Source organism: Artibeus jamaicensis, unplaced genomic scaffold, assembly GCF_021234435.1.
Source record: "Artibeus jamaicensis isolate MK-2021 breed Jamaican fruit bat unplaced genomic scaffold, CSHL_Jam_final contig_465, whole genome shotgun sequence".
NCBI classification, from domain to species: Eukaryota; Metazoa; Chordata; class Mammalia; order Chiroptera; family Phyllostomidae; genus Artibeus; species Artibeus jamaicensis.
This window is the reverse complement of record NW_026521843.1, coordinates 13557528-13580382: the sequence shown is the minus strand read 5'-3', so window position 1 is coordinate 13580382 and position 22855 is coordinate 13557528. Positions and strand designations below refer to the sequence as shown.

Sequence of the window (22855 nt, the reverse complement as noted above, 5' to 3'; positions counted from 1 at the left end):
GCGGCGGCGGCCGCGGCTGCGTTAGAGGTGCACGGTGCGGGAGCCTCTCGCCCGCGGGGAACGGGAAGGAGCTCGCGCGACCCCTGGACCTCGGGATCCTGCGTGGGTGCAGGGCCAGGCGCGGCGGAGACGGCGCGCGGGGACCCGGGGCCGCTGCACCGCGCGCAGCTTGGGGAGACGGCGCCGCGCTCACGGCCCTGGAGGGGCGAGCGGAGGGGATGGAGCGGAGCCCTGGGCCGGCGCCGCCGGGTTCTGAACCCCGGGCCGGGGAGGGGGGTCTCCGGGTTCCCGAGCGCGCTGTGGCCGTCGGGCGCAGACTCGGGGTGCCGGCGCTGGGCTGATGCTGCTGGAGCCCTGCTCGCTAGAAGGAGGCTGTGCTTTAGGTGCTGAAAGGGGGCAGAGGAGGCAGGTCCTGGCAGAGGGCAGGTGAGGCAGGCAGGCCCTGGCAGAGGGAAGGGAATTCATTTCAAATCACCCCAAAACACTATTTCTCGTAGCGCCAAACAGTGAACCTGCGCATCGTGTCACCCGTGGAAGGAGAGTGTGCTGGGAGGAGAGAGGATGCAGCTAACGAATGCTTGCTGTTCAGTTTCTGTGCCAGGCCTTGGGATTGTGAAGACCTTTCAGCATTCTTAGCAAACGTTTATTGATTAGCTAGCTACCGCGGGTAGAGAACCATGGTCAGCACTGGGACCACAAAATAGTATCCAGACACAACCATAATTTGCTGTTTAGGTGCTAACAATTCGTTTGTGAAAGTCTGCGTATAAAATACAAAGCAGCATTAAATTTTGTCTTACACCGTATTCACTTTAGGTCTCTTTCCTTTTTCCCTACCTAGTATTGGAACATTGGAGCCATAAATTACTTGGTTTGAAGATAAAGCAGGAGGGTCAAGGAAGCTTGTGGGAGAAACTTAGGATGTTTTTGAAGGCTCTACTGTGTAACATTTAAAAGGAGAAAGAAGAAAAAATTTGAAAAGAGAAAACTTCCCTTCCTTCCCTGCTATTATTAAGCTCCTTGACTATTCACTGCTGAATCCTCAGTGAATATTTCACTTAGCATGATGCTCTCCAGTTCCATCCATGCTGTTGCAAAGGGTAGGAGCTCCTTCTTTCTTTCTGCTGAGTAGTATTCCATTGTGTAAATGTACCATAGTTTCTTGCTAAGTGAAATAAGCCAGATGGTGAGGGACAAATACCTTAGATCTCACCTTTAAATGGAACCTAATCAACAAAACAAGCAAGCAAAATATAATCAGAGACATTGAAACTAAGAACAACCTGACAGTAACCAGAGGGGAAGTGGGAGGGGGTAATGGGAGGGAAGGTGGGAAAGAAGCGTTTTCAGGAATAACTATAAAGGACACATGGACAAAACCAAGGGGGTGGTGGAAGCCTGGTAGGAAGGTGGGGATGGCTGGGGTGGGTGGGGAATGGTGGGGGATAAATGCAGACAACTGTACCTGAACAACAGTAAAAAAAACCCAAAAACTAAATGTAACCTATCATTGAAAAATAAAAAGTAAATAAAAAATAAGTAAATACATCCTCGGCCAGACAAGAACTGTGCCCGGCCGACCAGCAGCTGAGCAAGAAATGTTTATTGCCTGAGTGAATGAAGCCGGCAAGGTTTTGCTATGTATTACACAGAGCAGTATTAATTACTCTGAGTAGCTGATGGAAGTCTGCTGTTCCTAATGTCCGTCTCCCCCCCCCCCTTTTTTTTTTGCCACATATGGTAACCCAGGTTCATAGGCCCCAGGTATTTAAAACCATGGCTAATTGCAGGTTGGCCCATCAGGAACGTAGTCCTTGGCCCATTGCTTCAAATCATCCCTTTTCTGGCTCTTCTCTTTTCTGTCATTTGAAGAAGAGTACTTCTGTCTAGGGAACACTTTTTTTTTTTCACTTTTATCCTGGTTCTTGGATTGTAGGTCTGTAGTAAGAGAGTGAATGTATCTCTTCTCCTCTGTATGGGCTGGAATTCTGCCTGTTCCCTGCCTTGGTCGGGCTTCTGGACTCCGCAGCTCCAGCCTGCTGTCTCAGTTCCCTGGGCTGCAGTGCCTGTTTGGTTACTTTGTGTGCCAAATGAAAACTTGACCTTTTATGAGTTCTGTGAGGGTTTTTATCATACATAAGTGGAGCTCCCTTGGAAGGGGGTTGTGTAGTCAGAGCAGCGCTGACGAGGTTTTCACGAGTCCACTCTGCGAGAGACAAAATTTCTACTTAGAAAATTAGACTTGCGACCAGTAGAATGCTGAGTTACCCCTTATGTTCTATCTTTACTAGAAATCTCTAAGGACCTTTGTTTCCTCATTTAAAAAAATCAGGTCACATTAATCCAAATTTGGCATTGTGCGATCAGTCTTGCAGAATGAAGTTAATTTCTCTGTAGTTTTCATATTGTGTACCTCAGAGTGCATCCAGCCAGGGTACCTTCTTCCAGGTTCTCCCAATGATATTGCATTTTATTTATGTATTTAGTTTACATTTATTTTAAAATCAACTTTATTCATGGGTAATATACATATAAAGCACATAGATGTCCATGCCCAGTAGGATGAGTTTTGAAAATGTGTATCCTTTGTATCCACTATCTTAGTCAGGATATAGAAACCTACATCACCCCAGAAAGTTCCCTCATTCTGGCTTGCAGGCCCCTCCCCTTCTTTAATTCATTTCTAATTACGCAAGCATCAGGGATGTGGTGTCTAGTTGTGCAGGATGCACACTGCCCGGCTTTAGGGGGCGCCGTGGGCAGCAGAGTCCCTGTGAATGGCAGCTCAGTCTGTGGGGCCCGGTGCCGCAGTCTGCAGAGGGCTCACGACTGACTGCGCTGTTGGAAAGTACTCAGGTGGACAGTACGGACAGGATAAAACCCTCCTTGGTGCCCTGCCTTCTCCGCTGAAACTGTAGTTAACGGTTTGCTGTGGTCCTCCCCGACCTGTCTCTGTGAGTTTTCATCTATGTACAGGTGATACAGAAAAACCAGACTTGCCCTGCACCCCTCGCGTTGGTGACACCATGCTGTACACGCTGTTCCGCAGCTTGTTTTCTAACAGAATATCTGTGGTCGTCCCGTGGTGAGACGTGGGGGTCTCCCTGGTCCTTCCTGACCGCTACACACTCTCTTATGAAGTGTGCCTTGTGTTGCCGTGGGGACAGTGCTGCAGTGAGTGAGAGGCACACTCGCCGGGTCAGAGGGGTGCACATTTAAAATTTTAATTGCTGCAGATTGAACCATGTTGCTACTTGTGGATCTGATTCATTTTTTTTTAAATTGCTGAATAGTGTTCAGTTGTAGACTGAAATGGCTGTTTATGGTGTATGTTGCCTTCACTCAGTGAAGGACGGTTAGATTGTTTTGGATACGGATTTTTTTGATGGATATATGTGTCGTGAAGGCGCCCCGCCAGTCTGAGGCTCGCCTTTCCCCTTCGCTCACAGTGTCTTTGTATACAAGTTTTAAATTATCATGCTTTTTTGGAAAATATTTTGTTAAAAAAAGTTTTTGTGTGTCTGGTTAAGTAAATTTTTCTTTACCTCAGGATATGAATTACATATTTCTGTATTTCCTTCTAAAATTAAAAAATAAATTTTGCTTTCAGTGTGAAATTTTTATACGGTATAACGAAGAGAGATAATGTGTTTTTCAGTTAGCATAACCAGTTTTTCACAGTTTTTGTCATAATTAAAAAAATATTTTATTTGTCTATTTTTAGAGAGGGGACAGGAAGGAGAAAGAGGGGGAAAGAAACATCGGTGTGAGAGAAAAACATTCATCTGTTGCCTCTGTTACACACACCAAACCTGCGGGACTGGGGATCAAACCTGCAACCCAGGCATGTGCCCGGACTAAGGATCGAACCCACAACCTTTTAGTGTACAAGACAACACTCCAACCAACTGAGTCACCAGGCCAGGGCAAGAACGTTTTCATCTTTCCCACCTGAAACTCTGTACCCATTAAACTCTAACTCCCAGTTCTCTCCTCCGTTCAGCTCTGGGAACCACCATTCCACTTTCTGTCTCTATGAATTTGATGACTCTGCTACTTCATAGAAGTGGGAACATACAATATTTGTCCTTTTGTGCGTGGCGTATTTAACTAAGGGTGATGTCTTCAGTGTTTACATCGTTGCGTGTCAGGAGTTTTCCTTTTCCAAGGCTGATTACTATTTCATTGTATGTATATATCACATTTGTTGTTCATTCATCCGTCCGTGGACATTTTAGTTGTTTCCGGCTTTCAGCTGTTGTGAGTAATGCTGTTGTAAAGCTGGGTGTGCAAATACATTTTCAAGGCCCTGCTTTCAATTCTCTTGTGTATATACCTGGAAGTGGAACTCTTCATGATAATTTAGAAGGTAATATACATGGCAATATGACCGAAACGGGTGGATCATACAGAGAGTTCCTGTACACCTGTTCTTCCCCATCTGCAGTTTCCCATTACTGTCTTGCATTAGTGTGGTACGTTCATTACAACTGATGATACATTATTTTTTTAAGTATATGTTATTGGTTATGCTATTAAAATTGTCCCAATTTTTTCTCCCTTTGTCTCCCTCCACCTGGTACCCCCCTTCCCTCCAGCAGTCCCACCCCTTTAGTTCATGTCTGTGGGTCTGCATGTAAGTTCTTTGGCTTCTCCATTTCGTATGCTGTTCTTAACTTCCCCCTGTCAATTTTGTTCCTACCAATTATGCTTCTAATTCCCGCACTATTTCCCCATTCTCCCCTTCGCCCTCCCAGTAATAACCCTCCAAATGATCTCCATTTCTATGATTCTGTTCCTGTTCTGGTGGTTTGCTTAGTTTTTTTTAGATTCAGTTGTTGATAGTTGTGAATTTGTTGCCTTTTTAATGTTCATGGTTTTAATCTTTTTCTTAATTAAGTCCCTTTAACATTTCATGTAATGATACCATGGTGATGAAAAACTTCTTTAGCTTTACCTTGTCTGGAAAGCACTTTATCTGCCCTTTGATCCTAAATGATAGCTTTGCTGAATAGAGAGATCTAGGTTGTAGGTCCCTGCTTTTCATCACTTTGAGTACTTCTTGCCAGTCCTATCTAGCCTGCAAAGTGTCTTTTGAGAAATCAGCTGACTGTCTTACAGGAACTTGTTTGTAGGTAACCCTCTGCTTTTCTCTTGCTGCTTTTAAGATTCTCCCTTTATCTTTAACCTTTGGCACTTTAATTATGATGTGTCTTGATGTGGTCCTCTTTGGGTCCCACTTGTTTGTGACTCTGTGCTTCCTGGACTTGTATGTTTCCTTTGCCAAATTAGGGAAGTTTTCTTTCATTATTTTTTCAAGTAAGTTTTCAATTTATTGCTCGTCCTCTTTTCCTTCTGGCATCCTTATCATTTGGATGTTGGTTCATTTGGAGACGCCCCAGAGGTTCCTCAGCCTATCCTCATATTTTTAAAAATTATTTCTTCTTTTCTGGTTGAATGCTTATCTCTTCCATATGTTCCAAATCATTGGTTTGAATCCCAGCTTCCTTCCCTTCTATGTTGGTTTCCTGTGGATTACTTTGTATTTTACTTAGTGTGACCTTCATGTCTTCCTTTATTTTTTTGCCATACTCAAGGAGTTGTTCACTAAGCGTCCTGCTAACCAGTGTTTTGGACTCTATCTAATAGATTGGCTATCTCTATTTTGCTTAGTTCTTTTTGGGGGGGTTTGTTCTGTTATTCACTTGGGCCATGTTTCTTTGTCTCTTTAGTTTAGTAGCCTCCCTGTATTTGTTTTTGTGTATTAGCTAGAGCTGCTTTTACTCCCTGTCTTAGTAGCACGTCATAGGTAGAAAAGGCACCTGTAAATTGTGTGGGGCGGGGCAACCCAGTTCAGCACTTTGTGGCTCTGTGTGAGGGGAGGGCTCTGAGAGGGGCCAGTGCCACTGCCTGGCTTCTCGCAGTTTGCCTGGCACTCGTCCGTTCCCAGTCACTTCACCCCTTTCCCCGCTGGCCGTTCGTGACTGGTGCCCTTCCAGGCTGCTGCCTGGAGTGGGTGGGTTTGCCTGTCTTCGAAGACTGTGCTGGTCCTTTTGCCAGCAAAAATCTGGCAGTTCCTTCCACCACCCTAACCCCCTCTGGTTTTTATAGCCAGAGATAATGGGGATCTGTCTTCCCAGTGCTGGAACCCTGAGCTGTCCAACCGTGGACTTCGCGGTCTGGCCTGGGTCTGGGGATCACTCGCTTCCAAGGTATCCCTCCCAACCCTTCCTCCGCAGCTGTCCCCGCCCAGAGGATGAATGCCCCTCCTGCCCCTCCTGCCCCTCCTGCCCCTCCTGCCCGTCTAGATGAATGTGTGTTTAAATCCTTATTTGTCAGACTTCCATACAGCTCAATTTTCTGATGGTTCTGAGTGTTGTTAGCTTTGAGATATGGTTGTAATTCTTTCTGTGGTTGCAGGAAGAGGCCAAACATGCCTACCTACATCTCCATCTTGACCGGAAGTTTGATGATACATTAGTATTAACTGAAGTTCATAGTTTGTAGTAGGTTTCACTCTTGGTGTTACATAGGTCTGTGGGGTTTCACAGATGTATGTCATGCCACATGACATTTCATGTAATGTCATTGCAGAATTATACAGAATAACTTCATTGCCCTAAAAATCCTTTGTCTCCCACCTGTTCAGTTTTTCCCTCCCTCTTCCTGAGCTCCTGGCAACTGCCAGTCATTTTACTGTGTCTGTAGCTTCGCCTTATCCAGCATTTCATGGAGTTGGGGTGACGCGGTATTATAGCCTTTAAAACTGGTCTCTTTTACTTATTGGCCTTATGCATTTAAGGTTCCTCAGTGTCTTTTCCTGGCTTGATAGCTCATTTATTTTTATCACCCAATAATATTCCATTCTATGAAAGTACCACAGTTTGTTTATCCATACCCCTATTGTAATACATTTCGGTTATTTCCAGTTTTGGGTAATTTTGAATAAAGGCTCTGTTACTATACATGTGCAGGTTTTTGTGTGGACATAAGTTTTCAGCTTTTTAAAATAAATACCTAGGAGCACGGTCACCAGATCGTGTGGTCAGCATAAGTTTTGCTTCGTAAGAAACTGCCTGTCTTCCAAAGTGGCTGCACAGTTTTGCATCTCTAATGGTTTAAAGAGTTTATATTCTAACACCCTAAATATACTTAAAAATAGTGTCCTTCAAACTGTTCTGTAAACGTAAACTTCCTCTGAAATTCATATTCCCGTGGTTGCTTTTGTTGGCTATCTTACTGAGCATTACATTCCTTCGTGTGTTTTGAAGTGTCAATTTACAGACTTGAGTGTGAGTGCTTTTGATTTTGTTTTTCTTATCTCTGCACTCACCCTTCTCTTTGTGGCGCTTTCCTTGACCTCGTGAAAAATCAGATACAGTAACTGTGGGTCAGGGGTCCCGCTCTTTGAGGTAATTGGGCCTGTTTTACACCCACTGACAGAGTGCGAGTTCTTGGTTCAGTTCCTAGTCACGGGTCTGTGTTTTTATTTTCCCACTTGTTAAGCCCAGGGCATTGCGTAAACCAGTTCTAGGCAGCGACTGGCAGCAGCATTTTTTAGCTTCCTTTTAACCCCGGCCTCATCCTTGGCTTCCAACCGTGAGTCTGGCTCAGGTGGCTGCCGCTCGTCCAGGTCCTCTGCTTTGTGTGAGCGTCACGACTCCCTGCAGAAAGTGCACCTGCTTCTGCACTCTGTGTTCTGCTCGCAGTTTCGTGTGTCTCTCTGTTTCTGAGCCAGATGGAGGTTTTTCTTGTGGAACCTTTCTAAGTCATTTCAAATATATTCTAAAAATACGTTGTTTATTGCTGTGTTTGGAAGCCGAGGGGATGCATCCAGGTGTCTGCTTACTGCATTGCCTTGACTGGAAGGCTGACCTGGCCCGGCTTGTTGCTCAAGTGTATGGCACTTACTTTGTTTTCTGTGTGTTGCAGTGCCTCGGCCCTTCAGTACAAAAGTTGACTGGCAGCGATTATAATGGACACTTATCTTTTTCCTGAAAGGGAATGCTTCCAGTGTTTTCACTGTTAGATAGCGTGCTTTCTGGTAGATGTCTTTGTCAACTCAAGGAAGTTTTCTTCTGTTCTTGGTTTGTGTTTTTATTGGGTGTTGAATTTTATCAAAGGCATTTGGGGGGCATCTATTGAAATGATCATTGTTTTCTCTTCAATATGTTAAGAGTGGGAGAGACCTTTCTGAATTATAGATAACCAAGAGAAACATATATTTATATGACTTACTTGCTAATGCATTTTTAACAAAAAAAATAAACCTTTAAAGAAAACACATTTTTATTTAGAATTTTTGCATATTAACATTATATATAAGCTAAAACAGAACTGAAATGTGGAAATAGTCAGGTTTGTACTACATGTTCTTATAACTAAGCCTCATTATAATGAAATAGTACTGACTTAAAATAGATGTTTTTTTAATTTGGTAACTTTGGGGATTCTTTAAAGACATTTTCACCCCCTAACCATTTTAGCATTTTCCTGCCTTCTTTTTCTAGACTCTTGACTTTCCCCTTTTAACTCTGGTCTTTCCCCCACTCTGTCTTGTGTCGCCAGAGAGACGTTCTTCTGTAAGTGATAACTGTTACCTGTTATGAGGCTACTGTGGGCGAAGGAATTTTCATGGATAATGACTACTGCTTAAAGTTTACATCTTTGGCAGTGAGGTGTGGCGTCGCAGTGTATGGGTGAGGAAGTTGAGCTCAGAGAAGTCGCAACTTCTTGGGGGCCACACGGCTAATCGGTGACAGGGGTGACGTTTGAACCCAGCGTGGACCTCAAAGCCCGTGTTCTTTCTGCGTGCTCTCAGCCAGACTGGTTCACGTTCTGGGTTCAGCTTTGGCTTTGGCTTTGGCTTTTCCACGTGATTCCCTAGCTGGTGACAGGACCGTCGTGCATCTTCGGCATTGTTCCCTGTGGGACCTTTTTCTTCAGTCAAGTCCTTCATTCCTGTTCTCCAGGCGGAGTGTCTGAATCTTTCTTCCCTGCGCCGACAAGGACAGAGCAGTGTCACGGGCAAGCCCGTGGGCTCTGGGGTAAAGCTGTTTTGGTTGGGTCTTGGGGTTTTTAAAAACTCTTTAAACATAATGCAATATTAGTCCTCAGAGAGGTATGGAAAATATAAATAGTGAAGCCCTGAGTACACGCTACATAACTTAAGAAACTAGGTTCCTTTTACTTACTTATTTATTTAGTTTAAAAGACTTTATTTATTTTAGTTTAGTTTTTTAGAGGGAGGAGAAGGGACAGAGAGAGACAGAGAGAGAAACATCAGTGTGTGGTTGCCTCTCCTATGCCCCAAACTGGGGACCTGTCTCTCAGCCCAGGCTTGTGCCCTGACTGGGAATCGAACCTGAGACACGTTGGTTCTCAGGCCAGTGCTCAATCCACGGAGCCACGCCAGCCAGGGCCGCACCAGGCGGGACCACTCGGCTCCGTTTAATTCTGAACTGCACGTACCTCTTTCCCAGTGGCATTCTCCTCTCCTTCCAAGGGAACCACTATTCCGAATTTGAGGCTTTTCATTTCTACACGGATTTTCGTATTTTTTATTCTTTAAATAGCCCTAAAATGTATATAGTTTTATAGTTTAATAATCTTTACATTAACACTTATTACATATTTTTGTAACTTTTTATCTCAATACTGTGATGCTCATTTATATGGATATATGTAGCTCTTGTGTATATATTTTCTTGGTGAATAGGATTCTGTTGTTTGACTACATCACAATTTACTTTTATCTTTTCCCGAGGATTGGCAATGACTTTGTTCTGATTTTTTTGGCTGTTACAGATTTTGCTGCTGTGAGGGTTCTTGTCACATCTCTTCGTGTGCGCCTTTAGAGCGTGCACCTGGGAGAAGCTGCGGCCTGTGTGCGGTGCGCACCCCCTGCAGTGCGTTTCGCCACACTCCCCCCTGAATCCCAGGTACATCCACACCAGCAGCAGTGCCTTCTGCTGCTCCCCTGCCTTGTCAACCGTTGGTGGTGTTAGGCTTTGTTATTTTTGCAAATCTGCTTGATGTACAATGTAATCGTATTACTATTTTTTTAAGCCTCGCTCAACATTTTTTTTTATGGCTTCTAGAGAGAGAGGAAGGGAGGGAGAAGCACTGATGTGAAAGAGAAACATCGATTGGTTACCTCCAGTATGCATCCCGACTGGGGATTGGACCCACAACCTAGGCATGTGCCCTGCTCGAGGATTGAACCGGCAGCCTTTTGGTCTGTGGGACAATGCTCTAACCAACTGAGCCACACCAGCCAGGGCTTATTTTGGATTTGAACGTATGTTTTTCTGATTACTAGTGAGTTTGGACATTGCTTCATGTTTTTATTGGCTCTTGAGGTTTCCTCTTCTGTGGTTTGCTAGTTTCCATCATTTACCTGTTTCTCTGTTGTGTTTTTTTATATTGATTTATAATTTTCATTATATTTTGGGTGCTGAGATTTCATTTTGATGGCTTCAGGTGTCTTCTTCAAGTTTGTGACTCTTTTAAAACATTTAAAAAATACGATCTTTTGATACACCCAAGTTTTAAATTTGTGGCTTTAATTGATTGCTTATGAATTCTTCCCCACAGACCACAGACACAGAAAAACGATCTTCGTGTTAACATGTAGAAAGGTGGTACAAGGGAGTAGCGGTTCGGGGTCCTCGGTTTCCGCGCCCATTTCCGTGCTGCGAGGCACAGATGTGCGTTGGGACGACACGTTTCTTCACTTGGACGTGCCGGCTGCGGGGTCCCGGGCAGGTTGTTTGTGAGCCTCCCATTCTGTCTTTGTTGCTCAGCTCGTGGTCTTCATCGCTCACCATCGTTCCTACCAGTGTGTTACGTTAACTGAAGTTGAAGTTGCGAGACGCGGAAAAGAAGCTGTTGTTGATGGACGGGATTTAGATCCGGAGCCTGCGCGTTGCCGTTCTGGTCAGAGAGAAGCACCATTGATTTAGGTCGGAACACACTTAATGGGCCTTACGTTGTTTTTCGCGAATTCCAAAATCGTTTGAAGAAGTCATTCTTGTATGTCTTTCTAAAAGAATTCTCTGTAGGGACGAACTTAATCATAGAAATAACGAGGACCCTTTTTCTGGACTGTGACTGGGAGAACTAGAGAGCTTTGCATGTCATTTGAAGTACATCTGTTTCTTTATTGTTTAAATGCTTTTAATATTTCCTTAGTAGACGAGTACTCGTAAGTTTGCTTAGAACTAAAATTTCCTTTATGAACTAGGCAGTCCATAGTAAGTTTTTTAAAAGATTTTATTTATTTATTTTTAGAGAGAGGGGAAGGGAGAAAGAGGGAGAGACACACTGATGTGAGTCCTCACTGGGGACCAGACCTGCATGTGCCCTGACTGGGAATCAGACCAGCGGCCTTTCAGTTCCCAGATGACACCAACCCACCGAGCCACTCCATCAGCTCGGTCCGTGGTAGGTTTTGGGAGAAGTGGTGAGGTTTGTCTTTAGTGGACTAGATGCACCTGTTTCTCCTTTTTGTGACTTAACTCTGCCTTTATTTTCTTATATTCTAATGGTGATTCATTGGCCATGTTTTTTTTTCTGTAGCTTTGCTTCCTTTCACTTTTGTTAGAAACCTTTTCTCTATTCTAGATTTCAGATGTTGCAAATGCTTGATAACAAAGTATTCTTCTTTCAAGTCTATATTCTTATACTCTTAAATGAGTCAGAAGAACTGTAAATGCAGACAAAGGGCCCCTTGATTATAGAATTCTGGTTTAGGCACCCTCCGAGAGGGGAGTCGCACAGTAACACCGGTAATTATAGTGGGAGCTAACATTTATTAGGCTCTTATTTCATGCCAGGCGTCGTGCTGAATGCTTTACATAATGTATTTAATTGTTGCCACAGCTCTATGAGGTTTTTGTTTGTTTCTTTGTTTTATTCAGAGCTTTGTGTAGTAGAGTGCACTATTTGAATTTTTTTTATTGGAACCTAGAAAACTTTTTTAGATTTGTAAAATAGCAACTCTCTAGGGTTTTATAAACATTTACTTTCCCTGGCATTTTAAAAAAGATTTTATTTATTTATCTTTAGAGGGGAAGGGAAGGAGAGGGGGAGAGAAATATCAGTGTGTGGTTGCCTCTCATGCGTCCCCTGCTGGGAACTGGACTGCAACCCAGGCATGTGCCCTGACTGGGAATCAAACCTCAGTTGTTTGGTTTGCAGGCCTGCACTCAATCCACTGAGCTATACCAACTGGGGCTCCCTGGCATTTTTTAAAATCTGAAAGAAGTATTTGAGGAAGGATAGTGGAGAATTTTCCTGAAATAATCAAGGAAGTTAGTTCTCTTCCAGGGAAGTGTGACTAGTGACAGCTAAGTACTCGGTAATGACAGTCTCAGTCATCTCTGACTTCTTAATCAGTGGTTATCCAGAAAAGAACTGACAGAAGTTTTGCCGGGAGACAGTGAACTTGCACATGAAGTTCTAATATGTGGATGCTTTGTAGTCACTGAGAGCCGGAATGGTGAAGACATTAACGAAAAGATTCAATGGAGTGAAGGATATTTAACACGTGGGTATGTGCAGAGACATTCTGGAAATGTTTCTAGAGCCTGTTCTCTCTTTCTTTGTCATTTAAATTTAAAAAAAATTACTGATTTTGATGTAAGAGAGAGAGAAACATGTTTGCTGTTCTGCTTATGTGTGCAGTCAGTGGTTGATCCCTGCATGTGCCCTGACCAGGGATTGAACCAGCACTGACCGTGGTGTATCAGGACAGCGCCTTAACCAACTGAGCTACCTTGCCGGGGTCTCTTTTATTTGCTTATTTATTTTAAACAAATACATTTTATTTATTTAGTTTTCAGTAAGTTCAAGTCCTTGAAGGGTACAGCATTGCACGGGTTCCGTGTCCAACGGACGCTTCCTTCAGAATCTGGCACGAGCCACGCACTGTTTCCACGAGCACGCGAGCCCCTTCCCCAGACGACTCTGGTTTTGTTCGGTTTGCTGCCAGGAGTCACTGTGCTGTTCTTTGCTGTGTACACAGAAGCCCGGCCTGGATAGAGTTCAGTTTCCTCTGGAGTACACATACCTTCAGTGTGAAGAGCAGCCATGTGTTCCCAGGGCACACAGAAGACCCTGTTTAAATAGCTGGTAAAATGGCCGCGGCCCACAGCCTTCCAGACATGTTTGTCATTTGTCATTGTAGAAGTCTTGTTTCCACAGGCCCCCAGGGTTCAGCAGCAGGAGCTCCATCCTCTGTCCTTTAGTTTTTACTGGGGGAGTCACTCTCCTCCTGCCTGCAGACTTGGTGTGACTTCCTAGACGGCACCGGGAGGGGGCAGGCGTTTTGTGGCTCTCGCCTCCAGGACACGTTGACTGTGAATTAGGTTCTGCTCCAGCTCTGGGGTGTGGGGACCTGTGTTCTTTCCCCTCTCCTGGAATCCTGGCATTTGTCCTGGTGGGGGCGATGTGACACAGTGGGAAGAGAATGGACTTTCAGTCAAATTGGTGGCCTAAATCCACAAATTACTAGCTTTGTAACCTTAGGCCAAGTTAACCTACCACATAGGTGCTAAATTTATTCATCTAATTTTACCATCCACATTCTTCATTTGCTGCTCAAGTTAGGTACAGTCCTTCCTGTCTTCTCAATCTTGTTTTTTTTAAAATTTATTTATTTTTATTAAAAATTTTTTTTAAGGTCAGTGGTTTTAAAATAGGAGCTATGCACAAATGATTCTCTAGGTAGGGATAACCGAAAAAATGTGGGCAATTAACTTTTAGCACGATTTAATCCATAGTTAATCCATAGGCTGACACTTGACACCCATCTGTAGGTCTGATGATACACCCGGGTCTGGTGAGCAAGGTAGGCTGAGCGGAGGGGCCGACATGTGAGCCTCCTTATGTATTTGCTTACGTTCTGCTCAGGCATATTGAGTTTCCCTCTGCTTGGTGCGGTGGTCTTTCAGATTCTGTTATCTGATTGGAATGAAATGAAGCTTGCTCAACAGACAAAGGGTTCAGAAAGATCCCTACAAAGAAGCTGCAGATTGACGTTTCAGATTCAGCCGAAGATTGAAGTAATGATGCCAGGCACGCGAACTGCAGGAGAAAAGGCAGAGCTGACGCTTCTGTTTGTATTATGGGCTTGTTGTCAGTCAGCGGCAAAGTACAAAAGCGACAATAATCGAAGCAGATTGAAGGGAAATCAGTAAAAAAGACTCTTTAAATTGTTCAAAATGCTCCTTGATACATGGGTTTATTTATCTATACCATTGGGGATGTTGTGCCTCAGAGAGTCACTAGTGAGGCACGAGGCTAATGTTGTCGGTTGAGACATTTCAAAACTAAGCATTCAGAGTATGAAGGCGAAGTTATTGAAAGTTTTCGTGGGTGGTTACAGCCATGTGCTAATTAATCTAGTACTTTAAAATTTTAGCTTAATAATATGTTTTTAGAAGTTCGTGCAGATTTCTTGCTTCAGAAGTGAAAAACAAAGAGCCACAAACCTTTGTTCTTCTGTTTTGGTAGTTGTGGCTGAAATAACATACAGACAGATCAGTAATTTTAGTTTGGTGAAATGCATCCTTCATTAGCAGGTATTGTTGGAATGCTCATAGGTTGCTGAAGATTTGAAGTAATAAATATTGTACCAAATTAGGGAGTTTGTGGGGTTTCCATTTATCTGGGTAAAAGTACAGAGCTTGTGGTATCTGGTATACTCCCATTCTATTAAAAAAATATGTGGAGACCTGCCTTCTCCCCTTCCAAACCAGTAAAGAAAAGGTTTACCAGAGAATATATTCAAAGGAAAGGACTTAAAATTTTACTATGAAATAAGACATGTACTAGCATAAAGACTATTAGAGTGTACCCAGAACCAGCCTGGTAAATAAAACATACCTAGTAGGGGCGGTTTGCCTCTGCACTTTTCCGAATTTGGCGATGCGTGTTTTATGGGCACCTGTGAAGAATTTGCATTTTGTCGCGGTTGGGGGACATAGCTGTCAATCAGATCTAGTTGGCTGATGGTGTTGTTCAGTCCTTCCTCGCCCTTCTCGACTTTCCACTTGTGTTGACATGGACGAGTGTCACAGTCTCCAAGCACAAGTGTTCTCTCTCACTCTCCTTTCAGTTCTGTCAGTTTTTTACTGTGTTTTGAAGTGCTGTGGTTAGGTATGTAGACATTTAGGATCGTTATGTCTCAGCAAATCTGTATGTTACAGGCCCAGCAAATGAATTCGATAGGTATAATTTTATGCAGTTGCTTTTTATGTATTTTTTTAATTTTTGGTAGCAGGGTGGTTTGTTAAGCTGCGCCCTAGTGCAGGCGCTGGGCTTGCCCGGGGCGTTCTTGATGGACAGAGCCCGGACCCTCTGCGGGTTCTTTCTGAGCAGCGACAGCAGGAAACTGACAGCTGAGTGGATGTTGTGCACAGACTCATCCTCTGTCATCCTTACGTGGCCAACACAGCACCTGCTTCACCTGGAATTAATTGTGGATTTGACTTCAACCTTGGCCACCATGTTCTCATCGTGGGTCAACACGGAAGGGAACTGGCCAGCCTTACTCAGGCCTGGAATCTGCTTGATCAGAGACTCTGAAGCCAAGAAGGCTTCCTACCTCTTGGCCAGCTTCTTATTCTTGTTGAGTTTCTTTAGCACCTCAATGTCCGGGGGACGTCTTTCTGGGAGTTGTACTTGTTCAAGCCGATCTGCAGCTCCACTGTCTCCAGAAACTTCCGGCGCTTGCGCTGGTTCCCATGCAGGAGTTGCTACATCACCTCGTGGAAGGTGTCTCGGGAAACTGCTGTTTATGACTCCTTATGCTGCAAAAACCAGAAAAGGGTGCAGTTGCTTTTTAAATCAGTTAAGAGAATAAAGAGAAATGAACATGTTTGTACTGTCTTTTTTTAAAAAAATAAATTGTAATTTTTAGAACAGTTTTAGCTTTATTAAAAAAAAAGTAATTGCATCCCACTCTGTTCTGCCATTAACCTCATACATCTGTTACAATTAATGAACCAGTAAGGATACATTATTGCTAAGTAAAATCCATACTTTATTTGGATTTCCTTGGAGTCTGTGCAGTGGCCTTTATTGGCTCCGTAGTCTCAGCCAGGATATCACGTTGCATGTGATCATCACGTCTCCTTAAATGTCTCGTGGCTTTGTAGTTTCTCAGACTTTGCTGGTCAAATTTTTGGTGAATTTGACGAGTCCTGGTAAGGTGGTTGTAGATTATCCCTCATGACCCAGCTGGGTTTGTGGGGCTGGGGAGGAAGATCACGGAGGTGTCATGCTGTCGTCACCACGTTGTGTCAAGGATATACTCACATGCGGTCAACCTGCTTCCTCACTGCCGACGATGAACTTGCCCTGGCTGAGGTAGGGCTTGTCAGGGGCCCCCACTGTCAGGTGCCTTCCTGCTCCCCGTCCTCCGTCCTCCGTGCTGTCGTCTTTGTGAGGAAGTCCCTGCGTGCAGCCCACACTTAGGGAGGGGGCCTTGTGCTTTGCTTTTTTCAGGGCTGAGTATTGGCATGGATTATTCGTAATTCTTCACAAGATATTCTCCTTTGTTTATTACTTTATTCACTTATTGGTATCAGTATTCACTGATGGGTGTGTAATTCTGCTTCATTTCTTTTGTTGCTGAAATTGGGCCAGCCTTGTCCACTGGGAGCTCTTTCAGTTGGCTCCTGCGTCCCTTTGGTGCACCTCCATGGTGCGCGTTTTTCTCCTGAACTTCCTTCCTTTCCCCTCTGCAGGGTGCTCCTCTCATCTTGTAGATTTCCTGCCTCACCCACTGCTCCTGGTTCCTTTTATTGCCGAATGGTATCGTAAACCAAAATGTGGGCACTAGGTGTGCTCATTGCTGTTGGGATAGTATTGTTTCTATACCCTCTCAATAGACAGAGCAAGGACTTATGTGTGTACGGAGCCATGCATTTACACCTCTCTAGAATCACTTCTGTATGTAGCTCTGAATCTGTATTAAGGGAAACATGATCTCATGCTGATGTCTGCAGTTGGAGTCCACGTGGATCATTCTAGCTTCTCACCTTGCTGGTCTGCAACCTTATGCTCTACTAAATGCCACCCCTTTCCGTAATTGTTCGGTTCCAGTGTTCATGCACAGCAGCATTGGACTTGGTAACTTCTCTAACCAGTGGGAACTAGAGTACAGCACTTAGGTATACTTTGTTTGGCTCTAGTCTTAAAAACACCGTTCGTTTCCAGAGTTACTTCCTTCACCTCTGTGCCCGTCTGCAGCGAGGTTGTTTGACACATTTGTAGTGCAGTCAGACTGTTTTGTCACACTCTGCATTTCACCCTTGGATCAATGCTCTGATGCCCTAAAGCATAGGACGCAAACACAAGGCCTGTGGGCGAATCCGGCCTCCGCCTTGTTTCTACCCGGCGGCAGCACTGAGCTCCTTGCCCCTAGTTAAGGAGTAGTTACATTTATACAGTCCTAAAGTTATATTTGGCCCTTTGAAGGCACCTGCGAGGCTGATGTGGCCCCCGGTGAAAATGAGTGTGACACCCATGTCGCAAAGGATACAATAAAAATGTGCATCTATTAAGGTTCGTTCTGTATTGTGAGTGTCTGTCTGCTTTGACGGGTGTGCAGCGTCATATACACACGCCACTGCAGCAGCCTCTGGAAAGTTGCCCCACCATCAAGGTCTGTGCTTCGCCTGTTCGTCCCTCCGCCCTTCCCCCCAGATCTCTCGACACGGGTCATTTTATCATTGCTGTGGTTTTGTTCTTTCACATGTTCATCACCTCCCATAGTGCTGTGTGTGTGTGTGTGTGTTTAAGATCTTAGCAGATTTCAGTTGTGCAGTGTGGCATTGTCAACTGTACTAGTGCTGCACACTCAGTTCCCGTGTTATAACCAGAAATTTGTGTCCTCCGACTGATATCTCTCAGTTTCCCGCACACCTTAGCCTACCCCTGGGTAGGCTAAGAGGTCACCACTCTGCTTCTGTAATGAGTTTGACTTTTAAGACAAAAAGATGTTATGTATTTTTAGAGAGAGGGGAAGGGAGAGAGAAAGAGGGAGAGAGACATTTATGTGTGAGAGAAACATTAATTGGTTGCCTCTCACATGCTCCCAACCAGGGGCCTGGCCTGCAACCCAGGCATGTGCCCTGACTGGGAATTGAAGCAGCGGCCTTTTGGTTCATAGGACAATGCCCAACCCACTGAGCGACACCAGTCAGGGCTTGTCTTTTTTGGGGGATATTATTAGATTCCACATATGAGTGAATTCACTCACATGTGTCTTTCTCAGTCTGGAATATTTCACTTCGTGCTCTGATTTTTTTAAATTGGGTGGGATAAGGCTCCTGAATAGGGTGATTAGGAACCACTGAAGGTCCACGTGTTTGAATAGATAACCCAGTGGGTTTCGCTGGGTGTTCACAGGATGAATGGCAGGAAGAGGGGGACACAGAGTCCTGAGATCACGGCATCACAGATTTTTATGTGTGCATTCATGTGGACAGAGGTTTTTGGCAGTGAAAATGGGGAAAAGGGTGGATACGAGAGTGATTACGAGGAAGGAAGTGGCAGGGTTTAAACTCAGAGTTGGTCTGTGAAGGGGATGATAGGAGGTCTGGCTGTCTCTAGACTGTGAGGCCGAGGAAAGGCCAAGTGCCAGGAGTCCAAGTGGAAGGAAGCAGAGAGACTGCTTACATCCATGTCCGTGCGATCGTCAGGGTTGCATCGGGAAGACAAGGATGCGTAATCGGGCCGGTCAGTAGGCTCAGTCTTTGTTTAGTGGACCTGTGGTAATTACAGAGAACCCAGCTCTTCGCCTCCGCGGAGCACTGGGGAATCGCTGGTGCCCCTGGAAGTCATCGGCAGTCGTAGTTTGTGTGCGTCCCATTCACCGTGTGCGTCTGAAGTACAAGTGTGGCTGAGATGAAAAGACAGTCTCTGAGTTCCCCTAGGAGCTGACTCTTGGAGTTGAGTGCAAGTATTTTGGTTTGGAGGTTATCCCAGGAAATACCAGTAGGGGACCGAGAAGTGAGAGAGGGGAGGGAAGTTAGCAAAAAAAGGGTTTGTTATCAAGCAAGTTACCACTGTGGATAACTGGGGGAGGGGCAAGGTAGGTAGAGTGTTATGAGGTCTGTCTGGAAAAAGTCCAACAGTTGTTAATAGGAGAGTGGTTTGCACAACATTGATATAACCTGGCAGCTAAGAAGAGTGGACTGGAATGTGCATGTGTGAACAATGATGACGTCACTGTACTAGTCAGTGGGGGTGGTAGACACTGTTGAGTGAGTGTGTGTACTGTGTGGCCATCACATTCAAAATGACTGAGCAAGTAGAGCAACGAATTTGCATCAGATTTTGTGTTAAGCTTGAACGTTCTTCCACGGAGATTATTTGGATGATTCAGAAGGCTGCAGCTGTGGGCAACATGTGATTGGCAGCTTCATCACGACAGTGCACCTGCTCAAGCATCATGTCTTGTGCAGTTTTTTTGTGAAACATCAAACCACCCAGGTGACTCAGCCCCTCTGCAGCCCAAATTTGGTGCCCTGTGACTTCTGCTTTTTCCGAAAACTAGAATCATCTTTGGAAGGGAAGAGATTTCAGACCATTGATGAGGTCAGGAAAATACAGTGGGGCAGCTGATGGAGACTGGGAGAACTGTGTGAGGTCCCAGGGTACCTACTTTGAAGAGGTCTGAGGCATCATTGTCCTCTGTACAATGTTTCTTGTATCTTCTTCAGTAAATGCCTCTATTTTTCATATGGCATGGCTGGATACTTTCTGGACAGATGTCGGAAACCAACTCCATCAATCACTGGTTGAGACTGCTCCAGGAGGTAATAAATCTAAAGTATTTTAGTATTTCAGACCTGCCATGCAAGAAACTAAAATGGATTTCAGATGTCAGAGAGAGTCTTCAGGTTAAAAAAAAAAAAAGCAGATCCTGTTAGTCCAGAATAGACAGAATTGGTGGAGGTCAGGAGATACCAACTCTTCCCTTAATACCCTGCTATACAATTCCAGCATCTCTGGTTCATTTTCTGTAGTGCCCCCCACCCTGCAGCCCAGGACAAAATGAACTGATCTAGCAGCTTATTAGGACTGGCTCCAGGTGTCCTTTTTGGAGTGTTAAATCCTGGGTCATGGGAGAGTGCCCCATTATCAACAGACTTTCCGTACTAACCTTACACTTGGCCCACAGGTCGGCACTGTCAAGGTCCATTCCCAGGTATGTTCTCTCAGTTCCTGCCAGTGCCTGGCATCAGCTCCAGCAGCTGTTTTGGTGAATCACCCCTTTGTATCCAAAGCAGGGGCAGGACCTCCCTTTTCCGGTGATGCTGTGACTTGCCCCTAGTTAGTAGCCTAGGTGCAGCAAGGGAGGCAGGGACAGGGTCTGACAAGGGTCGGCATCTTCGGAGGTGTGCATCTCGGGTGAGGCCTGTGCCCAGTCTTTGGGCACAGGACACTCTCTTGTGTCAACAGCTAGGGAGCCACTCACTTCTTGTGGCTCAGAGGGTTCAGGAGAATCTTGGCTGTAATTCGCCCAATCTCACAGTCAGAATTTGGGCCTGATTTTTTGCATCATGTGCCCTCAAGTAGTGGGAGTTCATTCAGATGCTGCCATGGAGGCCTCCTGGCTGCTGTACCACGCTCTGAGTTGACACTTGACTGATTTAAGCCCTGACATTTTGTTCCTTCTGTGCATCAGAACCACTTAACAAAAGTTCAACCCATTTGTCTTTAAAATTTTCTCAAATACTAAAGCTGTTGCATAAGCCAGTCTTCTTCTACGGCCATTCCTAACCATCCCTAGCTTCTCCGCGTGGAGAGTCTGGGTAACATCTATGCAGTGGCACACCAGTGGCTCCCCCTAGAGGTGCACCACCAGCCCTGCGGTCTTTGTGGAGTGGATGGCACGCGCTCTGCTCACAGAACCTGTCTGGAAGATCTGTTTTACAGAATCAGATCTGTCTCGTTTTGGGTTACTGTTGAAGCAAACCCTGATGTAAGAATTCAAATAAAAGTTTTTGGTTTAATGATCCTAGGAAATACCAGTAGAGGAATAGAGAAATGAGACAGAGGAGAGAGTAGTTAACAAAGGGTTTCTCATTAAGCACAGTGGAACTGTGCTTAATTAATTCCAGTGGAACCTGGCTGGTGTGGCTCAGTTGGTTGGGCATCATCTCACAGAGGTTGCCGATTCGATTCTGGTCAGGGCACATGCCTGGGTTGTAGGTTTGGTCCCCAGTCTCAGTGCATGCAGGCAATGGATCGATGTTTCTCTCCCTCTTCCTTCCTCCCTTACCCTCTCTCTAAAATCTATACCAGAAAAAAAATTAATTCCAGTGGGGAACTCAGGGAGCCAGTGGACCGCACTGCTTGAGTTATCCCTCTGATGGATAAGGAAGGTGCAGTATTGACATAATCACTTCCATCGGTGGGAGGGCTGCTCCCAGGGTCGTTGACTCTGGACTTCCCTGCAGGTGCCAGCGCAGCCTTCAGTGTCCAGAAAAACGCTCAGGCAAGACATGCAGATGCTGGCAAATGCAAGCTGATCATTATGCTTCAGAGTAATAGTGTCCGTTGTGGCTGTCGTTGAGTAGACCTTTTCTTCTGTGTGGGTTTGGTTTTGAGGCTTTTAAAAATATGTATTTTTTTCTAAAGAAAAAGGTCTCATGGACATGGACAACAGTGTGGTGATTGCTGGAGAATGGGGAGTATAAAGGGGCTAAAAGGTAATGTAAGAAAAATACAATGAAGGCAAAAAATATGTTTTTCTGGATACAAGTTCTGTGCCACATTTGCGATTTGCAAATATTTTTCTCCTGGTTTATAGTTTGTCCTTTCATTTCTTTCTTTTTTCTATTTTAAAGTTTTTTTATTTTTATTTTTGGAGAGCGGAGAAAAGAGGGAGAAAGAGAGGGAGAGAAACATCGATAGGTCGCCTCTCGCATGCCCCCGTCTGGGGACCTGGCCCACAACCCAGGCTTTCGTCCTGACTGGGAATCAGATCAGCAACCTTTTGGTTTGTAGGACAACGCCCAACCCACTGAGCCACAGCAGTCAGGGCTGTCTTTTCATTTCTTTTTTTTCTCTTATTTTATTTTATTTTTTAAGAATATTGTATTGATTATGCTATTACAGTTGAACCTGTCTTTTCATCTCATTGAAAGTGTTTAGAACAAAAGTGTTTAATTTTGGTAATGGCCAATTTAGCAATTTTTTTCTTTTATGGCTTTTATGCAGTGTGCCAGACCATGAAGATTTTTCTCCTGTGTTTCCTTCTAAAAGTTTTATACTTTAATATTTACATCTGTCTTCCATTTTGAATTAATTTTTGTATATGGCATGAGGTACATGCAAGGTTCATTTTTTTAATTAAGGTATAACTGAGATACAACATCAGTTTACAACAATAATTCAACAACGGTTCATCTTTTTTGCATATATGTAACCAGTTTTTCCAACACACCGTCTTTTCTTCATTGAATCACTTTTGCACCTTTAAAAAAAATCAAATGACAGTTTTTGTGTGGCTTTGTCTCAGGATTCTGTTCTGTTTTATTGATTTGTGTGCCTGACCCGTTGGCAGTACCACGCCGTCCTGATCACTGAGCTGTACAGTAATTCTTAACCCTGAGTTGTGTGATCCTCCAAGGCCATTCTCCTTCAGAATGATCTTATCTGTTCCATTCCTTTTGCTTACCCATATACAATTTAGAATTGTCTATATTTACCAAAAAGTTCAGCTGGGATTTCTTTATTTTTATGGATTTTGCTGTTACAGTTGTCCCATTTTCCCCTTCTTTGCTCCCCCCTACCCAGCACCCCCCACTTCTTCTGGTGATCCCCCCTCCTT

At 44.5% G+C, this 22855-nt stretch overlaps 1 protein-coding gene and 1 pseudogene across 6 annotated transcripts in view; one reads left to right on the top strand and one right to left on the bottom strand.

Annotated features, from left to right (window-relative positions):
* The window catches only part of DTNB (dystrobrevin beta), a 173683-nt gene that overhangs the window by 655 nt on the left and 150173 nt on the right, over window positions 1–22855 (top strand). The window lies entirely within an intron of this gene.
* On the bottom strand, window positions 190–16710 carry LOC119050435 (60S ribosomal protein L10a-like; annotated as a pseudogene).